Below are 11480 nucleotides of genomic sequence, written 5' to 3'. Positions count from 1 at the left end.
AGGTAAACTGGGACACTTACACTGGGAGATGTCTCAATCAACCCCTCTGTGTCATGTAGTGGAAGTCTCTTCCAGTTGATGTTGTCACTAGTATTCTAAATGTGCCTCCTACAATGTGTCGAGATGGATTATGGTTTGGCCTCTTTATAGTTTCACAGTGATTCACTCGCAGCTTGCGAATCGGTTCATATGAATCGCTCAGGAATTGAGTCAGAGCGGCTGGGTGTCTGAGTCGCAGTGAGTGTCGTGTGTGCGCGAGCTGAAGTGAAGAAGACTCCCCGTGCATCTGAGCTGACCCGCGCGCTGCAGGAGTGCGGGATGAGCGAGCGTCTGGCTGGTGAGTGACATACACTTTTGCTCTTTGGATTCTAGGAGTTGCTGATTTCGCAATTCATTTTTTTTTGCGTTGAAATGGCTGCTCCGGAGACAAATGCCTTGTTATTGTATTATTGTCCCTATTGCAGAACCTGTTCTGTCTTTTCTGGATCTCTGGATCACTGTATCAGATGCAGCTAAAAGTGCAAAAAACATGCTTTGTGGCGTAAAATCACAAAAAATGTGACAAAAATGTAGATATGGCACATTACACGAGACAGATATAATCTATTGTATTTAAAACAACACGCAATTGGTTAGAAGTGATGTGATTAATAATCATTCTGCAAATCATGGAATCTTAAATCAAGTCAGATTGTCTTCAGGCCATGCATATTCATTTTTTTTAAATATCCATTTGATAATTCACAATTGTTTGCCATTAACAGCTGCGGTAAGAATCTCAAAAAAACATTTATACACTCAACTTTAATGTCTCTTTGGTAATACGCCAAAGCTGTGGGTGGTGTGCCGCCTAATCATATATACTGTATATATATATACATATCATAAGCTGCTCTGAAAGGTTATTAAGTTCTTGGCCCTGCAGTAAGTGCACATTTGAGTCCATATAATCATTGCTTGCAGATATTTATGTTTCTTTATTTAGCATTTTTTCCAGTTACGGTGTTTTATCTTTTTCAAGTCAATACTGAATTCTAGCTATTAATCTATTAATATTTCGATTTTTTTTTTTTGTTAGAAAAAGAACCCTAATGCATTAACTTTCATTTTATTATTAAAGCATTTTTTGTTTGAACTTTAAACTTTCATATAATTTGGTGGAAGAAATCCTTGTTATCTTGATGTTCTGATGGATATTGGAACAATTAAAAACAATTAACAGTGGAAAGTATTTAATGTGTGATAATCTATGATAGTAAAGTTTGTTTTGGGTTAATAATGTAGGTTAATCGTTTTCTCGTAGATCGCAGACCTGCTGATCGTTGACATCATGACGGCGGAGTTCAGTAACCTGACGGCGCTCATGAACAACGTGAGCGAGTTTTCCAACCACACGGCATGAAATGTAATTTATCCCTGTGATTTCAAAGCTGTATTTCTAGCATCATTACTCCAGTCACACGATCCTTCAGAAATCATTCTGATATTCTGAGTAGGATTTTTTTCAGGTTTCTTTGATGAATAGAAAGTTCAGAAGAACAGCTTCTGAAATAGAAATCTTTTGTAACGTTATATAAATGACTTTATCATCACTTTTGATCGATTTAAAGCGTCCTTGCTAAATTAATTTCTATAATTGACATTATATGTAAATGTAATGTTACAAATGCTTTTTATTTCAGATGAATGCTGATCTTTGGATCTTTATTCGTCAAAGAATCTTGATAAAGTGCACTCAACTGTGTTCAACACTGATAATAATCAGAAATGTTTCTTGAGCAGCAGAGCAGCATATTATACTGATTTCTGAAGATCATGTGACACTGAAGACTGGAGGAATGATGCTGAAAATACAGCTGCGCTTCACAGAAATACATAGAGATATTCACAGAGAAAACAGCTGTTTTAAATAGTAAAAAATATTTTACAATATTTCTGCTTTTGCTGTATTTTGGATCATATAAATGCACGCTTGGTGAGCAGAAGAGACTTCTTTAAAAAAAACATTATAAATCTTACAGTTCATAAATGTTTGACTGCTAGTGTAGAGTATCGGAAATCATGGTACTCCGGTCAGTGTTACTCCTCCTGTGTTGCTTTTAACGTTTTCATCGAATGTGATTTTACTGAATGAACGTTCACTAACCAACCGTTTAACAGTCTGAATATAACAAGCACTGGCGTTTTAGTTGAAGACGCTCGAACGACGTCTCTGTGATCTGTTATGTTCTCAGTGAATAGTTAAGATGCACTATAGATATTTTCTCGTAATTAATTGTCTACCTGTACGTTTCAAGCATCCGAGATGTGTTTGTGAATTGATGTGTATTCTGCTGTTACTGTAAAGATGTGTGACTCATAAGAATATCAGCCCGTGAATTATGAAGGGACTCTTATAGCCATGTTTTAAATAGTCGCTAAATACTGTAATGTATTACTCTTTAACGATCTGTAGTATTTCAAGCTAAAACAAATACAGAGATCTAAATGAAAAGTACGTTAACGGCTCTTTATTATCAGGTCGAACAAAAAATGGTGGGTTGCAGAAGAATAGAATAGAATAGTATTGTATGTATTGTTTTTTTTCTTCCTTCTGATTAATTATCATATTTTTGAAAACATGTAGTTTAACAATTAGGCATAGCAATACTGGTCAAACGTGTGGCATAATTCAGATTTTTAATGTTTCTGAAAGAGGTCTCTTCTGCTCACCATGGCTGCATTTATTTGATCAAAAATACAGTAAAAACTGTAAAATTGCCGTTTTCTATGTGAGTCTGTTAAAATGTAATGTATTGCTGTGATGCAAAGCTGAATGTTCAGCAGCATTACTCCAGTCTTCAGTGACAGAGATTTCTGTAAAAAAAAATATATATATATATAATTACTCCAAACTTTAGGCTGGTTGTGTAAAATTAACAGAACAATTAACAGAAATAGATATAGCATAAATATAATGACATACATTATAGCAATAATAATGATAATATTTTTATTGTAAACTAAAAAATACAAACATAGCACTTTCTTTGCATTGTTATAGCTGGATGATTTAGTTTAAAAAAACGTTTTATTGGTCATAAAATTGCAGCATCACTCAAGTAAGTAAACTGGAGTTGTTTACTGTATGTTGCATGAGGTTTAAGGCACTGATTTGCTGAAGTGCTTGAAATGACTATCCTTCAGTCTAATTCCACCGAGGTTCCTCTTATTCTGCTTTCGCGCTCCGTCTTTTGTTCTGTCTGCTGTCCTGTCTGTCTGCAGTTTCTTCACACCCATCTAGTTCAAGCCCATAGCTATCAGACTCGTTGTCCCTCTCACAGGAAAGAACAAGTCGGGAAGAGGAACGAGCGAGGGATAAATAAAGCTGCATTTTCTTTTCCTCCCAGACTTCTCCTAGCCACTCTTTGTGAGGCGAACAAAAGCAGAATGGTTCGGGGACTTGCATCGCAGGCTGGGTTTCTGAGATCTTCTGAAACAAAGATCTGTAATTGCAGTCTGGTTGGATGGGATGTGTTCAGATCTACATGAATGCGAGCTGCTGTGTTGCTTGGGGTTTTCCGTGACTTCTGAACAGCTCTGTTCTGAGCGCTCAAGGGTCTTAATTGAGCAAATCTATCTTAAAAGCCATTTTGGTTTGCTTTCATCTGGACGTATGTATGGCTTTTGGCATTGCTGTTTCTGTTTTGATGGATGGTTGAGTCATGCCTTCTATTTATTTAGCGCTGTGTACTTAGAAAGAGTGATGAAATGTTCTGGTGAATTACATTAGTCAAGCATCAACATTTGTGCCAGCCGACTGCAGTGAGGCACCTGTGTCATTGGATTTCTTTGTAAAGGTGTGTGAGTTTGTATTCAGAAGACTCTCTCTCTCTCTCTCTCTCTCTCTCTCTCTGTGTGTGTCTATAAATGGATTAATACGGCAGTCAGCAAGCGTGCTTCTGCATGCTTATGTTTGCTGCGGTGGACTTTCACTGTGTTTGCAGAAAGGAAGAGGCCTGACAATGCCATGCAGACTCCGTCAGGCCTGCCGAGGCACGATCCCTCCTTCTCCATCTCCTGTCACAGCAGCTTCACACAGAGGAGACGGGTGGAGAATGAGAGGAGGAGCGAGGAGACGCAGCGAAACGGAAGGAGCAAAGCTTTCCAGAGGAGTGCAGGAGGATCAAGGCAATCACTCTCACACAGCTTTCTGAGCCACTGTGTGCTGTTCACTGAACCCTCGCAGTGTTGGGGAAAGTTACTTTTAAAAGTTATGTGTTACAATATTTAAAAAGTGTTTAAAAAAGTAACTAATTACGTTACTTAGTTACATTTTATGGAAAGTAATGTGCTGTTACTTTTGTGCTACTTTTGAAATCTGGACAGGGCTTGCTTGTTTGTTTTTAATATACAGGTGCATCTCAATAAATTAGAATGTTGTGGAAAAGTTCATTTATTTCAGTAATTCAACTCAAATTGTAAAACTCGTGTATTAAATAAATATAGTCAATTCATCCTTTATAAAGCATTGTTCCAACAATAATAGGCATTAGTAAGCAGTTTATCAATACAGCTATAAATGTTTTGTTCTTGAGCATATCTATAATGTTCTTTACAGAAGCCTCTTCTGCTCGCCAAGCCTGCATTTATTTGACCTGAAGTACAGCAAAAGCTGTAACATTTTGAAATGTTTTTACCATTTAAAATAACGTTTTTCTTTTTGAATATATTTTGAAATGTAATTTATCCCTGTGATTTCAAAGCTGTATTTCTAGCATCATTACTCCAGTCACACGATCCTTCAGAAATCATTCTGATATTCTGAGTAGGATTTTTTTCAGGTTTCTTTGATGAATAGAAAGTTCAGAAGAACAGCTTCTGAAATAGAAATCTTTTGTAACGTTATATAAATGACTTTATCATCACTTTTGATCGATTTAAAGCGTCCTTGCTAAATTAATTTCTATAATTGACATTATATGTAAATGTAATGTTACAAATGCTTTTTATTTCAGATGAATGCTGATCTTTGGATCTTTATTCGTCAAAGAATCTTGATAAAGTGCACTCAACTGTGTTCAACACTGATAATAATCAGAAATGTTTCTTGAGCAGCAGAGCAGCATATTATACTGATTTCTGAAGATCATGTGACACTGAAGACTGGAGGAATGATGCTGAAAATACAGCTGCGCTTCACAGAAATACATAGAGATATTCACAGAGAAAACAGCTGTTTTAAATAGTAAAAAATATTTGACAATATTTCTGCTTTTGCTGTATTTTGGATCATATAAATGCACGCTTGGTGAGCAGAAGAGACTTCTTTAAAAAAAACATTATAAATCTTACAGTTCATAAATGTTTGACTGCTAGTGTAGAGTATCAGAAATCATGGTACTCCGGTCAGTGTTACTCCTCCTGTGTTGCTTTTAACGTTTTCATCGAATGTGATTTTACTGAATGAACGTTCACTAACCAACCGTTTAACAGTCTGAATATAACAAGCACTGGCGTTTTAGTTGAAGACGCTCGAACGACGTCTCTGTGATCTGTTATGTTCTCAGTGAATAGTTAAGATGCACTATAGATATTTTCTCGTAATTAATTGTCTACCTGTACGTTTCAAGCATCCGAGATGTGTTTGTGAATTGATGTGTATTCTGCTGTTACTGTAAAGATGTGTGACTCATAAGAATATCAGCCCGTGAATTATGAAGGGACTCTTATAGCCATGTTTTAAATAGTCGCTAAATACTGTAATGTATTACTCTTTAACGATCTGTAGTATTTCAAGCTAAAACAAATACAGAGATCTAAATGAAAAGTACGTTAACGGCTCTTTATTATCAGGTCGAACAAAAAATGGTGGGTTGCAGAAGAATAGAATAGAATAGTATTGTATGTATTGTTTTTTTTCTTCCTTCTGATTAATTATCATATTTTTGAAAACATGTAGTTTAACAATTAGGCATAGCAATACTGGTCAAACGTGTGGCATAATTCAGATTTTTAATGTTTCTGAAAGAGGTCTCTTCTGCTCACCATGGCTGCATTTATTTGATCAAAAATACAGTAAAAACTGTAAAATTGCCGTTTTCTATGTGAGTCTGTTAAAATGTAATGTATTGCTGTGATGCAAAGCTGAATGTTCAGCAGCATTACTCCAGTCTTCAGTGACAGAGATTTCTGTAAAAAAAAATATATATATATATAATTACTCCAAACTTTAGGCTAGTTGTGTAAAATTAACAGAACAATTAACAGAAATAGATATAGCATAAATATAATGACATACATTATAGCAATAATAATGATAATATTTTTATTGTAAACTAAAAAATACAAACATAGCACTTTCTTTGCATTGTTATAGCTGGATGATTTAGTTTAAAAAAACGTTTTATTGGTCATAAAATTGCAGCATCACTCAAGTAAGTAAACTGGAGTTGTTTACTGTATGTTGCATGAGGTTTAAGGCACTGATTTGCTGAAGTGCTTGAAATGACTATCCTTCAGTCTAATTCCACCGAGGTTCCTCTTATTCTGCTTTCGCGCTCCGTCTTTTGTTCTGTCTGCTGTCCTGTCTGTCTGCAGTTTCTTCACACCCATCTAGTTCAAGCCCATAGCTATCAGACTCGTTGTCCCTCTCACAGGAAAGAACAAGTCGGGAAGAGGAACGAGCGAGGGATAAATAAAGCTGCATTTTCTTTTCCTCCCAGACTTCTCCTAGCCACTCTTTGTGAGGCGAACAAAAGCAGAATGGTTCGGGGACTTGCATCGCAGGCTGGGTTTCTGAGATCTTCTGAAACAAAGATCTGTAATTGCAGTCTGGTTGGATGGGATGTGTTCAGATCTACATGAATGCGAGCTGCTGTGTTGCTTGGGGTTTTCCGTGACTTCTGAACAGCTCTGTTCTGAGCGCTCAAGGGTCTTAATTGAGCAAATCTATCTTAAAAGCCATTTTGGTTTGCTTTCATCTGGACGTATGTATGGCTTTTGGCATTGCTGTTTCTGTTTTGATGGATGGTTGAGTCATGCCTTCTATTTATTTAGCGCTGTGTACTTAGAAAGAGTGATGAAATGTTCTGGTGAATTACATTAGTCAAGCATCAACATTTGTGCCAGCCGACTGCAGTGAGGCACCTGTGTCATTGGATTTCTTTGTAAAGGTGTGTGAGTTTGTATTCAGAAGACTCTCTCTCTCTCTCTCTCTCTCTCTCTCTCTGTGTGTGTCTATAAATGGATTAATACGGCAGTCAGCAAGCGTGCTTCTGCATGCTTATGTTTGCTGCGGTGGACTTTCACTGTGTTTGCAGAAAGGAAGAGGCCTGACAATGCCATGCAGACTCCGTCAGGCCTGCCGAGGCACGATCCCTCCTTCTCCATCTCCTGTCACAGCAGCTTCACACAGAGGAGACGGGTGGAGAATGAGAGGAGGAGCGAGGAGACGCAGCGAAACGGAAGGAGCAAAGCTTTCCAGAGGAGTGCAGGAGGATCAAGGCAATCACTCTCACACAGCTTTCTGAGCCACTGTGTGCTGTTCACTGAACCCTCGCAGTGTTGGGGAAAGTTACTTTTAAAAGTTATGTGTTACAATATTTAAAAAGTGTTTAAAAAAGTAACTAATTACGTTACTTAGTTACATTTTATGGAAAGTAATGTGCTGTTACTTTTGTGCTACTTTTGAAATCTGGACAGGGCTTGCTTGTTTGTCGACCACAGCCAACAGATCACCAAAGACAAATAACAGTTTTAAATAATTTATTAAATAGGAATGAAATTAATGAAAGGAGTTTTAGCTTCGGAGAGGGCCATGGCCAAAATAATAAACAAAACCACTAATAAAATAAAGAAAAGATTTAGATGGCCTAATTATAAAGAAAAGAAAATACAATTCAACTTCCCTAACTCCCTAAACAAAAACACATCGCAAAATTAGGTCAAAGTAAAGGGCAGACCCCTCCTACGCTCCCAGGACTTTCTCAGAATATAAAAACAATAAATCAGACATAGCAAGAACCATGTACAGCAACCACAACGCTGTTGGTGATCTGTTGACGGAGACGGAATCCGGAGCTCCTCACGCCACGGAAGCAAACGCCAGAGTGAGCTCTCCTGGGTTGGTAGCACCGCCCTTTTTAAAGTCATCTGCTTCAGGATTCGCCAATCACGTTCCCTGATGAACAGCCAATACCTGCACACATGCACCAGTACAGAAAACAACACCCACAAAAGTAACAATGCCGGGTATCGTAACAGTGGGTTTTTGTTAAATGTGAGCCAAAATCATCACAATTAAAAGAACCAAAGATTTAAATCACTTCAGTCTGTGTGCACTGAATTTATTTAATACACAAGTTTCACAATTTGAGTTGAATTACTGAAATAAATGAACTTTTCCACGACATTCTAATTTATTGAGATGCACCTGTATGTGACCCTGGTCCACATAACCAGTCATAAGGGTCAATTGTTTTTAATTGAGATTTATACATCATCTGAAAGCTGAATAAATAAGCTTTCCATTGATGTATACAATACATCATATTTGGCCGAGATACAACTATTTGAAAATCTGGAATCTGAGGGTGCAAAAAAATCTAAATGTTGAGAAAAAAATCTGAATATTGAAAAAGTTCTTAGCAATGCATATTACTAATCAAAAATTAAGTTTTGATATATTTACGGTAGGAGATTTACTAAATATCTTCATGGAACATGATCTTTACTTAATATCCTAATGATTTTTGGCATAAAAGAGAAATGTATAATTGTGACCCATACAATGTATCGTTGGCTATTGCTACAAATATCCCCCAGCAACTTAACACTGCTTTTGTGCTGCAGGGACACATAACAAGTTCTATTTTTGGAAGATGTCAAAACCCTTTCACAGCAAAAGTTAAATGAATATGCCTCAGGCTGAAAGAAATGTAAATTCATGTCTGTACAGTTGAACGCAGGAGAAGAAAAAGTCCAACACTCTTCAGCAATAACAAAAATGAAACCCAAATGTTATGTTTATCTAAAGTCACTTTTGCTCATTAGTACGGTTGAATTGGATCATTGAAGGTCAGCAGCGAAGACACTGCTTAATAAAATCGGATTAAATACATAAAGTATATTTAAACTATCTAATTATTGCAGGTTTGCATCATATCCCAAGTTTGCATTTGACAGTATGTATTGATTGTGAGGAGCACTGAATGTGTTTGTGTGCAGTGAGATGAGTAAACACATGTTGATATTGAGTCTAGAACTACAGTAAGATCATGTTCACACACAACACTCTGCACTGACTCCTGATTTCTGTCTCCATGGCAACACCAGAGCTGTCACTCAACACATGAGAAACAAAGTAACTATGTTACTGATTTGAATAAGTAACTCCTCCTAAATTAAAAGGTAATGCGTTACTTTATTAGTTACTTCACTTCTAATACTACAAAATCGGACTTTAGCACCTCTTCTTACTTTGAGATCATTCTGAGGTTGAATATATTGCAATTTGGGAAATAAATAATTTAAATCTGTATGTGGGTGTGTGTGAAAACATTCAGATGTAACCCCCTTTGTAATCGTTAACATTTTCATAATTAACTAATTTAATTACACATTTTTTCTCAGTAACTAACACGTAACTGCGTTACATGTAACTAGTTACTCCTCAACACTGGACATATACAGCTACTGTGATATTTCCAGAAGGGGGTCCCATGTAAAGGGACCATCATGTGGTTTATGGGTTTGAAGGGATATTTCACTCACATTGAAAATCCTAAAGTTATTTTGAAGAATGTTGGTAACCAAACAGTGGATGGTCGACTTCCACAGTATGAAAAAACTTCTATGGAAGTTAAAGGTAGTGTAGGCAGTGTCGGAGAGGCTAGCGATAGCAAACTAGCTTTGAAAGCGTAAGATCCCAGCCTCTCTGCAAATCACTCTCCAAAGCCACGCCTCCTCCAAACACACACAAAACAATGACAGAATTTTCATTCTTGAGTGAACTGTCTCTTCTATGCTTTAATAGTATGCTTTTTATGCCGTTTTACGTCCAATTAAGCCTGAATTCCAACATCTTGTGCATTTAGCAGGCGCTTTTAACCAAAGTGACTTACAATTCATGAATGCATTCAAGATTCAGTAAATTCAATATCGTCTCTTATTAGCATTGTGCTGCTGCTTGCAGCCACAGACTGAATGCTGACTATGAGTATGATAAAGTATTGAAAATAATAGGGTCAATTACCGTTCAGAGAAGAAAACTTAAAAAACGCAATCTTGTCCTGAAAGCATTTCTCAGACACATTACCCTGTTATCCAGTCATCAGCTTATTAGAAGACAAATTCTCATCTATCAGTCAGTCTGACCATTTCTAATCCTATTTCTACAGCAATTCTCTAGATCAATAGTAGGCTATATGCATTGAGCTGCCCAAAGCAAGATGACTTTTTAGATTATTTAGAGCCCACTGTCCTGTTACAACTGATGAATCGTCAGCTCAGGCCTCACAGAACAAAAACAGGGAAGATTAATCACTTTGGAGAGGTGTGATTATAAACTCAGTGTAGCTGAGGAGGTTCTCTACGTTCACACAGTGTTTGGAATTGATAAACATATAAAATAACAGGTCTGAAACCTGTTCACACTACAGCTTATAGGCAAAAACATATAGGCTAGGCCTAGTATTGAAGTCGCTTTGAACGAGTCATTTCTCGTTCTGTTTTCGCGATAGCCTTGAACATATCCTGTAACCACAGTGATAGGGACGAATGTGAATATAAAAGATGGCTAAGTCTAATTCCCTGGAAACACTGATCACGGTTTATCCGTCAAATCGCATTTGAATCGAGTGTAAAGCACTCGCAGACCACAGAACTGACGGAGAAAGACGGTGACTGGGTCTAAAACCTTCCGATGACAAACGCCGCTCATATCTGCGTCTGTAAGTCACCGAAAACACACATGAACACCCGCATCATGTTCGTTCATTCACACAGCAGAGAAAGTGAGTCGTGAAAACTGACAGTGAGTTCGGATGTAGCCTACTATGTGGTTAATTATCACTCATAAATATAATGTGTGAACGCAGGACCGTTTCTGACCATAACTGTGGGCTGTTTTCCAAACTTTCCAAAACGTGCTTCTTCTTCTTCTTCTTGTTAGTTTTATGGCGGATTGCAACCATGACTTATCAGGTGCAGACCGCCACCTACTGTATCGGAGTATGCAGCATGGATTATATCTCAATGAATGCACTTTACATTATAAAATAATAATAATAATAATAATAAAAAAAAATAATAATAAAAAAAATAATAATAAATAAATATTCAAAAAGTGCTTCGTGTAGCTTTGAATCTTTAGCGAATAATTAGTTTCAAACAGTGATTCGGAGCAAGTATCAAAATGCCAAAGTCACGTGATTTCAGTAAACGAGGCTTCGAAATGCTACGAAATGTCAATGGTTCGCCGCTAGAGGGCGATGATCTTC

Source organism: Sinocyclocheilus grahami, unplaced genomic scaffold (genome assembly GCF_001515645.1).
Source record: "Sinocyclocheilus grahami isolate Dianchi unplaced genomic scaffold, SAMN03320097.WGS_v1.1 scaffold1163.1, whole genome shotgun sequence".
Classification (NCBI taxonomy): Eukaryota; Metazoa; Chordata; class Actinopteri; order Cypriniformes; family Cyprinidae; genus Sinocyclocheilus; species Sinocyclocheilus grahami.
This window is presented reverse-complemented; position numbering follows the sequence as displayed.